Source organism: Enhydra lutris, unplaced genomic scaffold (assembly GCF_002288905.1).
Source record: "Enhydra lutris kenyoni isolate GAN:26980312 unplaced genomic scaffold, ASM228890v2 scaffoldscaffold26, whole genome shotgun sequence".
Taxonomy (NCBI): domain Eukaryota; kingdom Metazoa; phylum Chordata; class Mammalia; order Carnivora; family Mustelidae; genus Enhydra; species Enhydra lutris.
The window spans coordinates 12358943-12373026 of record NW_019154110.1 but is presented as its reverse complement, the minus strand read 5'-3'; the positions used below and the strand labels follow the sequence as shown (position 1 = coordinate 12373026).

Sequence of the window (14084 nt, the reverse complement as noted above, 5' to 3'; positions counted from 1 at the left end):
GCAAAGAACTGAGACCCTTCCCAGCTAAGGACCAGGCCAGCTGTGTGGGTCCAGTTCACAGGCACGACCTAGTCCTGCTCCCAAGCACAGCCATCCTTCCCCAAGTGTCTAGAACTATTCACCAGGCTGCCCCAAGTGCCTGGTCCCTTCTAGAAGTTGGTCCTGGGATATCAGAATGAGAGCCCAGGCTGCAGGTCCTGCCTTTCCTGCCTCCATCATGGAGGCACCCCTACATTATCTCTGCTTCTCCTTTCCATCTCCCTGCTCTTCTCCCTTCTTTTGCATCTGGTGGGTCTTTTTTCTATGTGCATGGCTGCCTCTCTTCCTGTCTTATTTCTGTTCTCTTCTGGGTCTCCCTGAGCATCCCAAGGTCCAGGCCTCTGACCATCCTGCCCACTGGCCTCCCCATCCCAGGTCCTAGACATTGGCTCCCAGGGCCTCACAAAGTAAACAAGCCAAGTGCAACCGAGGGAGATAAAAAGGGGCCTGGGCAAGTTGGGGCTGGGAAAAGCCCATAAAGATAAAGCTGACAGCCCTCCCAATCCTCTGGCAACAGGCAGCAGGAAACAAGTCTTGCTGGTCATGGTTAGCACCAGTACCCGCCTTGGGCCACGTGCGGTTCCGAGCCAAGCCTAGGAAACCTGAAGCCCCAGGGCGAGGGGACACAGCTCAACCGAGGGGAGTTGCACGCTCTGGCCCAATACGCTGGTTCCAACTGTATCTGGGGTCAGCGGGTTGGTCCCCCGCGATCTGCTTGGGCCCGGAGGGCGCGCAGCCTGTTGCAATGCTGTTTTAGCCATTGGGTCCTCTACGGGGCACTTGTCACACCAGTAGCCATACAGGGCCGCTATCTGACTCGCTCCCGGCGCTCTCAGTCCTGTGCATGGAGCTCTTCCGCCGCCGGCATCCACTGACGCCAGTCCCATGGCTCCGACCAGGGACGAGGGCAGCACGGTGCTCTCCTTCGCTTCTTCCTTTTCTCTCCGCCCCGCAGACATATGTGGACATCGCGACAGCTGGCCCTCGCCCTGGCTGGAGCTCCCCGCCGATTTCCTTTTCTTCCCTCCCGGCTGGCCCAGAGTGGCCCCCATGGTTCTCCTCGCACCCCGAGCCCCGGCGCGAACTGCGCAGCCGGGTTCCGCACCAAGCGGAGCCCGCGGCCCGCGGCCTCCGCAGCCTCCACAGCCTCCGCGCTCGCCCCACTCTCCGACTCCTCCGTGGACGCGGCCCGCCAGCTCCGCGCCCTTCCGCTCGGTCTGCCGCTTTCAGCTAACTCGTTTTCTAAGGAGAAGGGCATTTTACTTTTCACTCTAGATTACTGATCATATTTTTCTCGCACTGGGGGAATTAACATTTTGTATTATTTTAAATATTTTAATTATCTCTATTATCAGCAGTATTCTGATCAGTTCAATGACATTAAGAATATCCTAGCACATTAAATTATTAGTACTTTTAATTTTTAATACTGTAAAATCAAAGCACTGGTTTGATTTGTTAATTCATCACTATCAAATATGTTGGTGCTTTCCTGTCACTTCTCCATCATTCTAGAGTCTCCTGGTACCTTAGTGATACTATTACCAATAGTCAGGTAATTATTAGATATCGTATTCCCATAGGTCATTGTAATCTATTGTTATTTTAATTTTTATTCTGTACCCCTAAAATGCTTCCGTTGCTGGCTCCTCGGTCTCTGTATTTTGTCACAGTTTCGGTAACTTGTTATCTACCATTACTTGTGATATTATTGTTCTCAATATTGATGTTAATTTTCTTCACATCCTTATAATACTTCTTATTTTGTCATTATTTGTTTTGTTAGAATTGTTCACAATATTCTAGGTATTCTTCATCACATCTTTATAATATCTTGTCATTATTTGTAATTGCGATCTTGATTCACTGGCTATTTTTCATCGAATCATTATTCCTTGTACTTTGTCAGAATTGGTGATATTGCTGTAGTTCCTAATACTCTGATTATTTTTCATCACACTGATATGGTTCTTCTTATTACTCTACCATTATTTATAATGTTGTTGAGACTATTAATACCTTGGTAATAAATTGTCATATTATTCCAGCAATTATTGCTGCTGTCTTTGTTTGTATTAGTATTGCTCTAAAGATTTTGATTAATATTTAGTAATTCATTAGAGTATCTACAATATATTATATGATAGTATTCCATCAGTACTACTAATATTAGTATTTCCCTTAATAGTATTTTCAATTGTTCACCCTTTTTCCATAGTTGTCATTTGTTACTATTTCCTATACTATTATTATTGATTTTAATACAATGGTTCTTATTACATTGTTCCTATATTTGGAGTTACTTTGTCTATAATCCTTTTAAATTTGTGATTACAATTTTCACTTGGTTCTGAAACTGACTATTCTTTTACTCTTGTTTTAAAGTGTGAACACTATTAGTTTTGCCCCTTAGCCCTGTTTCTTTAGTAATTGCTCACATTCTGATAGTTCTCGATCATCGATAATTATTTATATATAATGCTTCTTGCTTTAATTTTGATGAGCCTGTTGCATCAAAGGCTCTGAAGTCCAGGTTTCCGATCGCGCACTTTCACAACGATATCGCCGCAAGTACCCGGGCCCTCTTCTTGGCCTTTCTTATTCTGCAAACACCAGTTTCAAGACCACCGCTCCGCTTGTCACGGCTTAACCTTGTTCCTTTGGAGCTGGCGCTGTCCCTTCTTTGCCTTTGGGTCCCTAGACCCAATCCATCCTGTTATTCAGAGGAGATGAGGGCTCGCGCCCCAAAACGCGGGAAGTCCGGCCGAGGCGGCAGCCTAATCTGAAGCACATCTCGCCACCCTTCTGCAGCCTTGCGGGTCCCTGAGGTCCTTCTCCCGGTCCCGTTACTCGCTTCTTTTCCAGCTCATCCTCTTCTGCCCTGCAACCTAACCCTGGGCTCAGGGTAGCCCCTGTCCCGCACTCTCGGCTCACCCCCATCCCGCCGGAACCACACTCACCCTAACTGCGCTGCCGCCAGCGGAGGCGCCTGCCGCCCGAGGTCCACTGCAGGCTCGGGTCCGAGGGGCACGGGACGGCTGGGGCACTGACTTGGGGCCGCTGGGTCAGTGTCCCGCTGCCCGCCGCGCCCTCGGGGCCTGACACATCCCGGCTCTGGAGCGGGCCCTTGGATCTCCGACGCTGCACTTTGGGGCCTCAGCTCCCTCCTCCTCCCTCCCTCCCTCCCTCCGGGGCCGCCACCCCCCTGCGCTGACGTCGCCGCTGTCAATCAGTCCGCGCCCGCCGCCCCCCCGGGGAGGGGGGCTCGAGGGTCCCCTGGCTCCACGGGCCCCAGGACGCCGAGCCCTGAGTGGGCCTCGCACTCCCCCACGGCGCGGCTTGGTGCCCTCCCTGCGGCCCTCGGGCCCCGCCGGCCTGGCCGGGCTGGGAGCCCCGCATGGTTTAGATTAGAGGGGCGGGAAGAGAGAGAGCGGCCGGGCCGGGCCGCACTGCTCACACCAAGACTGGACAACGAGGACGGCACGCCGCGAGCCCCGGCGCTGCCCGCACACTGAGGCGCGGCGCAGCCAGGCCTGGTCGGGCCGGAGCCAACTTGCAGACAGCCGCCCTCAGCCGAGCCCCAGGCCGCGGGCTTGGCGCCCGCACACACCTCCGTCCGAGACCCGCTCCCAGCCGTGCACGCAGCGGCTCGGTAAGCCCACGTCCCGGGGGGACCGGCGCACAGCGCCTCACAGCCCCGCACTCGTCCACCGACCATGCCCCCAACACATTCTCACACCTACGCGCTCCGGCCCGCGCGCTCCTGCTCCCCCGCTCCCCGCGCGGGCGCGACGGCCAGGGCGTGGACCCTCTCTGCTCACCGGCCCCCCGGCTTGTCCGGGCCTGGCGGGCAGCGGGCAGCGGGCAGCGGACGCCGGACCCGGCCTGGCGCGCCTCGGAGTCAGCCGCGGAGGTCACGGGAGAGGGCAGGCCCTTCGCCCGGGCGGGGAGGAGGCCGGGAGGCCAGGCCTGGAGCCGCGGCAGCGGGGAAGTGCTGGGCCGGCTTCTGAATCTGAGCCGAGGCCTGGGCTTCAAGGTGCCAGGGCTTGGCAGAGTCCCTGGGGGAAACTGCGGCGAGGGCCAAGACTCCGCCAGCCGCCTCAAAATCCCAGAAAGCTGAGGAGGAAGTCCAATGCCCGCTCCAGTCTAGGAAGCTTAGACCACTGTGCTGGGAGCTATCCGGCCTCTGTGCCTCAGAAAGGGAGGCCCCCTCACTGTCTAGACCTCCCTGCCCAGCCTCTGACTCTCCACTCCCTCTGTCTCCACTTACCTCTCCTTCTCTATGTCTGTCTGTACCTTGACACAGGACCCTTCAGCTCGACAGGCAGACAGGTCCATGTGGACCTTAGCCTTATGTCCAAGCCTCACAGCCTGTCATATGCCCAGGATACTGAGGCAAGATTAGGTCTTCCCACCAGAGTCCCCTCTCAGTAGGATTCTCAGGTTAGCCTCTTGGTCCTCAGCGTGAGCTGCATCCCTCCCTCCACTCATTTCCAATGAGCCTCTGTTCCTTTCCAGACTTTTACCTCAAAATCAGATTGACGGGAACTGGACAGGGCAATCGCTTCCCTGGATGGATCTGTCCCTTTTCTTATGCTAGGAATGGAAAGCCAGGATCAGTGCCTCCCCTACTACCCAGCACTCAAAGGTGGAAGTCTACCACCAACTAGGAAAAACCAGCTGCTGCTGTTGGGAGCCTGACGCCATCTCCACAATGGGCTCACTGCTCATGAATCCCTATCATCCTTAGCAGTACCAGATTCTACTACCCCATCTTCCTTTCCCAATTTGTCTCATGGAGTCCCAAACCAGGAAGAGGAAGTAAGATCTAAGGGATGGAGAAGTTTAATCCTCCTCCAATCCTGCCTTCTCCTGGAGTAGAGAAAGGAAAGGCCCTGGTGTTTCAGAGATGCCTGGGGAGTCATGTTTCCTGTGTTAGGGAGAATTGGATGACACATCTCAGCTTCTGCTCCCAAGCCCTCCTCCCATGCCCTCCCATGCCCTCCCCAACAGCCTGTAGGAAAATCCCTTGCAAATAAATAGTGTACAGATGAACCATCCAACTACTGTGTGGAATGGTGAACAGGGAGGGCAGTGAATCACCAGGTACCATGGGAAGACATTTAGGCCAGAGTCTGGAAAGAACTGGTTGATAATCATTGGAGGAAGTTCATAATGAGAGCATCTAGAGTTGTTCTTTACAGAAACTAGAGTGGAGACTTTCTATAAGTGCAAGGCTTTCTAAAGACTCACAGGAGATACTCCAAATCAGCATTAAGTAGTTCATGATGACATGGAGAAATGAGATACAGAAGGGACTGGCAAGCCTTTGGCAATGAAAACAATGGGGCAAACCAGCCAGCAAGTAAGAGAGAAAGGGAAGGTATGTATACACATTCTCTGTTAGTAGAATGGAATTCTTTGTTACGTTGATTCTAACACGTACATTTCTTTCCACATTTTGACAGCTCTGAAATGGGGATGCATCTTAGAATCAATGGTAGTTTAATTCATTGCAGTGCTATAGTGTAATAAATATTTTTTCTTCTTAGTGGTACATAAAATAATAGAAAGGTGTAGTATTTGTTGATAAACAGCCGATGGAGAAAAGACAAAGATGGGTGTTTTTTTTGTTCGCTTTTTCCAAAATGAATTTGAGTAGCTCTGAGTACAAAAGCTCTCCTCAGCTAGCTAAGTGAATAATTGACCATCTATCACACAAACTTGGGTTGGCTTAGGGGAAAGCCATAAGGTTTGGTGTCAGGCTCACCTTGGTTTTGAAACCTGGCTCTGAATCCTGGTTCAGCAGTTAGCAGCTGTGTGACCTTGCGCAAGTCCCTTAACACTTAAATAAAATGGATACAATCACTCCAACTTACTAGCTTATTGTGAGGTTTGACTAAGTTAATGCATGTAAATTTCTGGCACGTGGTAGGTAATTAATAGGTTAATTCCCAACTATTTCTAAAATTTATTTTATCCCACCTCTTTTCCAAAAAGGCTTGAGATGGTTTATAACCAAAATAAGCTAATAAAAACACAAGTAAAAAGACAAAATAGGAGTAAGGGAAAAGGAATAAAAATACATGCTATCACCAAGTGTTGACAAAGTCACTATAATTGAGAGCAAAGTCTGCTTATCAGCGGCAGGGCAAAATGGTCTTTTTCCATTTCAGAAATGTGGAACAGTATTTCTTTGGTGAAGTGTGGGGAACAAACTTTCCCTTGGCCTTAACTTTTATTTATTTAATTTTTAAAGATTTATTTATTTATTTGAGAGAGAGAGAAAAGGGAGAGCTCAGAGAGAGAGTGAGAGGGAAAAGCAGACTCCCTGCTGAGCAGAGAGCCTAGGCAGGTCTCCGTCTGAGTACCCTGAGATTATGACTTGAGCCAAAGGCAGACACTTAAGCGACTGAGCCACCCAGGTGCCCCCTGCCCTAATTTTTTGTTTTTTAAGATTTTATTTATTTATTTGACACACAGAGAGAGATCACAAGTAGGCAGAGAAGCAGGCAGGGGTGTGGGGGGAAGCAGGCTCCCCGCTGAGCAGAGATCCGGATGCAGGGCTCCGATCCCAGGATCCTGAGATCATGACCTGAGCGGAAGGCAGAGGCTTAACCCATTGAGCCCCCCAGGCACCCCCCGAATTTTTTTTTTTTTTTAAGATTCCATTTACTTATTTGACAGAGAGAAAGTTCACAAGTAGGCAGAGAGGCACGCAGAGAGGGGGGGGGGAAGCAGGCTCCCCGCTGAGCAGAAAGCCCAAGGACCCTGAGACCACCACCCTAGTGGAAGGCAGAGGCCCCTATCCACTGAGCCACCCAGGCGCCGCTCCCCCTCCCAATTTTTGAAGTAGTTTCTCATGTCAATTTTTACCTAAATGTCTGTACAGTGTCTTACCATTTACAAAGTGGTTTCATAGTTACTATCTCATTCGATGCTGTATTAATTCCATTTTACCTCCATTTTATGGATTCATTCATCCAAAGTATTATTTATCATGTGCTTGCTATGTGCCAGGCATAAAAAAGAAAGGCCAAGCTCTTGGTTAGTTTATTAGTTCTATTAGTTAGTCAACTGATTGGCTAACCGGTTACTACCACAAATTCACTAATGAATGACCTGCAAACTTCCTAATTAATCACCTAAATAGTCAACTTCGAGGGGAGTAGGGGCTGCAGGATAAACTGGAGAATCCTGGTCAGTGCAGTAAAATGGATTGCGCGGAGGCAAGGGGAGGTTTGGTTGAAGACGACTGCGTGAGCTGGCTCCATAGCGTGGTGAAAAGCAAATTACAATTTAAAAACAAAACAAACAAATAAAAACCCACTAGGTTTTTGGAGTATTTAATAAATACCAATGTGAAGATCCACCCCAGACCAACTGAGTCAGAACCGCTGAGGATAGGAGCAAAGTACTGCCCTATGCCAATCCTGGAAATCCTGTTCCTTGCTTTCCTAGTTTCCCTGGTAACTCGGAGTGGTCACGTGATCCAATGTTGGCCAATAAGGCCTAAACAGAAGACTGCCAGGAGGAAGTTAGGGAAGGAGGAGGTTTTTGTTTTGTTTTGTTTTGTTTTGTTGTTTTTTTTTTTTTTTTTTTTTTTTTGCTTTCTTGGTAAAGGGGAACACATAATCTTCTTTTCTTCTAATGATGAGAACCCTGGAATTCTCACCCCCTAGAGACCCTGACACAAAGACAAAGGGCACTATACTAAGGATATCCAAACAAAAAGAAAGAGCCTGAGGGCATCAATAAGCAGGTAAGCCAGTGCCAACTGTTTCTTGTGAGAAAAATAAGCTTCTTGACATCATTGTTAGTCTGGGTCTCGGTTACTTACAGCCAAACACACTCCAGAGACATGTGTAAAGGTCGCAACTATGTGTTGAGTGAGTCCTTAGGCATTCCACCATGAGGGATACACTCTGAATGTTCGTGTGTATCCTTGTGTATTTGCACACACTTTCCTGTTCAAAGCCAGGACACAGAAATCCCTCCCTCCACATCCCTTTCCCAGCCATGCTCTTTAGTGTGTGCTATGACCTAAGGCCTAGGGTCCTTATTAAGTCCCCCAAAGGGAAAGGATGGGTGAGGCAACACAGAATTCACTTGTCCCCTGTGGCTTTATCCTACTGTGTCCCCAGTAGCCCCAAATCTTGGTTCTAGATTTTCCAGCCCACATCCCATTAGGATTATCAAGCTCAGCTGGGGTGGGGGCAGGAGCTGAGCTCATTCTGGAAATTGGAGGATTGAGCAACAGGAATGGGTAGTAGGTAGCAGCTGCTGCAGGTGCTTCCCCTCAGGCCCCAGGTGCAGTTCTGTTCACCTGACCCCTCACCCTGGCCTCCCAGGCCTTCTCCCACAAAGAGAATTAAGAAACTTCCAGTTAGAAGAAATTGAGGAGTGGACTGGCTTGATCCCTGACCTGGGTGATATAGGCTGGTCTGAGCCCCCTCAGGCCTGAGGGCAGAAGCAGTGATTTACCATTTACCCTGTGAGTCCTTCCTATAACTCTCAGTGAGGACGCTACAAAGATAAGGAACGAATACTCAGATCTGGGTTTTGCATAGTCAGGGCTAGCAATCTAGGCCTTCTGTTCCCAAGGCCTTAGCCATGGGTGGGTTGTCTGCCGATCAGACTTTCTCCCCCATTCCACTACCTGCTCCTGCACTGCCACTTCTGCCCATTTCCTCCAGTACGACTGCTCTGAAATGCGCGCTTATTTTACTATCCCTCTGAGTAAGGTATCTCTACAAGGGTGGGATTGGGTAACAAATATGCCTACATCAGAGAATTTGTCTCATTATCCAACCCCCTTTTTCTTTCTTCCTCTTTCTCCCCTCTATTCTTCCTAAGCACAGACTATCCAAAACTGGGTTTGATTTTGGGTCCTCTGAGGGTATTTTTTGAATGAGGGGCTGAAACAAATTAGGACTAAGAATGAGAGAGTATGTGATCGAACAGCAAGTCCTTGGAATTTGAAGTGAAAAAACCTGAATTCAGGTCCTCAGCAGGCTGCTTACAGAGGGACCTAGATCACGATCCACTTAAAGCCTGTTTCCTCATCTGTAAAATGAATTTAATAATAACAGCCACCTTGAAGGATAGTAGAAAGGATGAAGCACATAGAAGTGCTTGAAGGGCTCACAACAATAGCTAATGTTTATTGCGTGCCTACAATGTGCCTGGCAGAATTCCAAGAGTTTTATGTCTTTACCCTCATTTCAACCTTACCATATTATCAGGTGAATACTATCATGGTCCTCATTTCACAGATAAATATGCCTAAGGTCATACAACGAGGAAACAAAGTCAGGATTTGAACCCAATTGATTAGTCTGGATCTCCAGTGCCCATGCATTCAAATATACTGTTCTATGGTCATTTAACCTAACTAAGCTCATTTCACTTGTTAAACAAGGATAACAGTACCTCCCCTACAGTATTATTGTCCAAGTGTAATATACTGCCTGACACAAAATAATCCTATTATCATTACTGTACTGTCAATTGATCTTACCCACGGTCTCACGCTTAAAAAAAGAGGTCATTCAACCTCTAAGTTTCTAGAGCCCAAGATTTTAACTATCGTTATTGTTCATTTTCTAAAAAATACAATACCTACCTAGAGACCAAAGACTTAGTCATCTCTCTTTAGACTCCCCAAAGATAGGGGTGCCTGGGTGGTTCAATGGATTAAGCCTCTGCCTTCAGCTCATGTCATGATCTCAGGGTCCTGGGATCAAGCCCCGCATCGAGCTCTCTGATCAGCAAGGAGCCCGCTTTCTCCTCTCTCTGCCTGCTTGTGATCTCTGTCTGTCAAATAAATAAATAAAGTCTTAAAAAAAAAAAAAAAGACAGACATAGTACAGGGGCACCTCCTGGGTAGCTCAGTTGGTTAAGTGTCCAACTGTTGATCTCAGCTCAGGTCTTGGTCTCAGGGTCATGAGTTCAAGCCTCCCTCCCCCCACAAAGACATAGTACATCCTTCATGGTCCCAGAAACATCATGCTCTGTCTCCCACTGACCCCCACCAAGCTGGCCACGAAGGAGTCAGCAGGACTCATGGAAGTGGGCTGCTCATTCACCAGGACATACTGGCAGTAGAATGGAGAGTACTGATTCTACTGCAATCTTTTCTTATGCAAAGATGGTGCTGATGGCCCCTTCTAGCTGGTAACACCATCTTGGCCAAAAAAAGACAATGTTTAATAACCCAGGCACAAATGGGGATGAGGATAAACGCACTTTCGTCTGGAATAAAATCCTCTATAACAGGCCTTCTTCCTTGCCTCCAAGATCCATAAGCTCCCTCCATCTAGATAATGTTTGGGAAGTGCCTCCTAACATCTAGCTTCATCCCCTCTTGCTGCAGTTGGTCTGTTCCTGTCTCTAAGGAATCAGAAGCATTCTGGGGCTCTGTTAACTGGTCAGACCTTCACAGTGGAGTTGCCATTCTCTTAATTTCAGCCACCAAAGCTGGGTGGATGGAGCTGTCCAAGGAGCCCTGAGCCTAAGAGCTATGCCACACTGGCCTTGAACAGGGCACAGACCCTGGTCTGTGTTCTTGGGAGGCAGAGCCTGAGATTGTGGCTCCCCTAGAATTCAACAGACCCTAAAAGGGGAGGCCAGGAAGGAGTCTCTACATTCAATCCCCCATGTCCCTGCATTTTCTGAAGTTCCTTCTTTGAACATGTCCCTTTATTTATTGGGCTTCATTTAACCTCAGCTTTGTCCTCTGAGATCATTTATTTGGTAACTGTCACTCAGCCTGCTGTGGCCTTCATAATCCTATTGATTTCCTCCAAGCCAGTTGGGGGCTTTCTCAACATCTTCCTGGGTCAGTAGGGGCTGATTGCCAGTTCTGGTCATTACCGAGTAGGAGGCCCCAGACTGGTATGGATTTGCCCATAGGACCATCTTCGTGTTCCTTTTTCCCACACTGGCCCTTCTCAGGCTGTAAGAGATGGATTTGTGTGGCTGCCTTGGTTGCTGAAGTGTGAGGTAAAGTGGTGAAGTGCCCACTACCACCGCCAGGAGCTCCCTGAATGGCTACTGAGGCCGTCCTTCAGCTCAGAAGTCCTGGGCTTCACCAACTGCAGCTTTGCTTGGGCCGGAACCCCACCCCCTCCGCCATCTTGGATCCAGAGGGGTAAGGGGTCCAATCAGCACAGGAGAAGCCGGTGAGGGTGGGGTGAAGCTGCAGCTCGAGCCCACGTGGCCACCGACCTGCGCCTTCCCGCCACCTGCGGCCGGGGCCTGGCCCCTGTCGAGCTGCAGCTGCAGCTCCCAGACACTACCCCAGCCCGTCGCCAGGGGATTAGTGTCCGTCTGTGGGTTGGGACAACCTCAGTGGGGGTTGTCCTGGTCCAGACGAAGGCTCTCCTTCACCTTCCACAGGACCACTTCCCCAGAGTCCGGCTTGGGCAGAGGGGATTGTGTTGGGGGGTCTGACAGCCTGGGGTGCTGATCTCTCCCAGAGCTGAGGTGTGGGGTGACGGGAGTCCCCCTCCCCTCCAAGCCTGAGCCACATGTGCTGGGAAGTTCATTTCCCCTTGTTTTGCACAACGGGCTCAGGGATTGACCCCAGGAGTGACCTCAGTGTCAGGAGGCATTAATGATCTCCATACGGGCAATAAACAGGCAGACCGGCTGGCTTGGTGTGGAGGTGCCCTGGAATGGGGCCGCCTTATTAGCCTCACATTCGTTTTTGGGTAGAGGCTTAATTAGCAAGGTTTCCCTCATTCGTCTTCCCTCCCCCAAACATCCTGGAGCGCGATGGGAACATGGTTGGAGACACTGGACTTCTCTGGCTGGTTCCTTTGCTCCTCTTGGGCCTCCTCAAGAGGCAGACTCTTCAGGCGTCTGCTCTGTCATTTGTCTGCCTCTAACAGGACTTCGGACTTAGTCCTCCTGATAAAATCTCTCTTGTTTTTAAAAGCCCCCAGAGGTCAAGTCCATGCTTTCTGAGTCAGTTCACTTTTTTTCTATAAGAACCCAGGAACAAGAAGATCTTACTCTTCTTTAACTTAAATCTCTCCTGACTATTTGAGTTTGAGCCCAATTTTCCCAAAGGGAAATTTCCCAAGGGAATAAATAGGTGGTTACCAGCCTGTATGTGGGTGCAAGGTGTGGGGTGGGTGGTATAGGGTCCTTAGCAACTGCCCAAACTATTAAAATCACCATCTGATGTATCCTATCTCCTCCAAATCCATTTCCCTCAGGTTGGTTCGTTTTTCTAGGTGTGTGATTTACCCTCTTTGGGCTTCAGGTTTTTTTTATCTGCATAGTTCCTTTAAGATTCAGCAAACACTATATGCCGGGCGGAATGCTAAGTGCTACAGAAATGAAGCAGAGAAAAACCCAGGCCCTACTTGAGATGGAGCTCCCAAACTAGTGAGGAAACAAACTTGTAAAGAAATGCAGTAATAAAATGTGCTTGGGGCTATAATCTAAGTCCATATTGGGTATGATGAGAGTACAAAAGAGGGAGTTACCAACTAATCCTACCTTTTCGAGGAAGGCTCGCTCCATGAGCACGTACCATCTGAGCCCATCTTTGAAAGACAAATATGTATGGATTCCTGAGGAAAAATGTGAAAAGGGTATTTTAGGAAAAGGGAAGAACCTGTACAAAGGCACAGAGGCCATGGCAGTACATTGAGTTCTGCAGAAATAGCACCAGGGCCCTTGAGAGCCAGATGGGCACTGGGTGACTCTGAGCCTCACGGGGGAAAAATAATTAAACATAGGCAAAGGAGACCCTAAGAAGGATCCTGATAGACAGAAAACATCGTGTACATTCTTTCTGCAAACTTGCTGGAAGGGGCACAAGATGAGGCACGAAGATGCTTCAGCCAGCTTCTCCAAGTTTTCTAAGTAGTGCTCAGAGGGGTGGAAGACATGTCTTCTAGAGAAGAAGGAAAATTTGAAGATCTGGCAAAGACTGACAAAGCTCATTATGAAAGAGACATGAAAACTTGTATCCATACCTCTTAAAGGGGAAATAATAAGGAAATTCAAAGATCCTGATGTATCCAAGAAGCCTCCTTTGGCCTTGTTTTGTTCTGAGTAGCATCCAAAAATCAAAGGAGAACATCTGGGCCTGTCCATTGGTGATGTGGGAAGGACCTGGGAGAGACATGGGATAATGCTGCTGGAGACGATGAGCAGTCTCCTGAGGCTGCCTAGCTGAAGGGAAAATAGGAAAAGAATATTGTTGCATATTGAGCTACAGGGAAGCTAATGAGGCAGAAATGGGAGTTATCCAGGGCTGAAAAGAGCAAGATAAAGAAGGAAGGCAAGGAAGAAGATGATAATGGTGGAAAAATTGGTTTGAGGGCAGCTTTTTTTCTTGTCCATAAAGCATTTAATGCCCCCCCCTTTTAATGAAAAAAAATTGTTAGGCAGTGTAAGATCTGTTTTTAAACTTTACCGTGTCTTTTTTAAAATGGAGTTTACATACTACCGAATTTGTCTTTAGCTAGCCTTATCTCCGTGGTATTTTCAATAGCTACTAAATTTGTTAGCAGTATGGGCATAAAAATGTAAAGCAAGTTCTTGTTGGTGCACAGCCCAAATCAGATAAAAAGGAGGAGGATGGTTTTTCTCATCTTCAGTTGTTGCTGATGCGACTTATATGAAATCATTGTTTTTCTGTTCACTTTGTAGTTGTTAAAAAAAAAAGTTGCAGCTGTTTTGTTGACATTTTTTTTTTCTCTTAAAGGTTTTATTTATTTATTTGACAGAGACAGACACAGCGAGAGAGAGAACACAGGCAGGGGGAGTGGGAGAGAGAGAAGCAGGCCTCCTGCCGAGCAGGGAACCCAACTTGGGGCTCAATCCCAGCACCCTGGAATCCCAGGACCCTGGGATCATGACGTGAGCCAAAGGCAGATGCTTAACAACTGAGCCACCCAGATGGCCCTCTATTTTTTTTTGGGGGGGGGTGGGGGATGCCTGGGTGGCTCAATTGGTTAAGCCTCTGCTTTCAGTTCAGGTTGGGATCCCACAGTCTTGGGATCTTCTTTTCCTACTGCCTGCTT

At 48.7% G+C, this 14084-nt stretch overlaps 1 pseudogene; it reads left to right on the top strand.

Annotated features, from left to right (window-relative positions):
• Positions 1 to 12571: 12571 nt before the first annotated feature.
• On the top strand, positions 12572 to 13682 carry LOC111151460 (annotated as a pseudogene).
• The last annotated feature ends 402 nt before the right edge of the window (positions 13683 to 14084 follow it).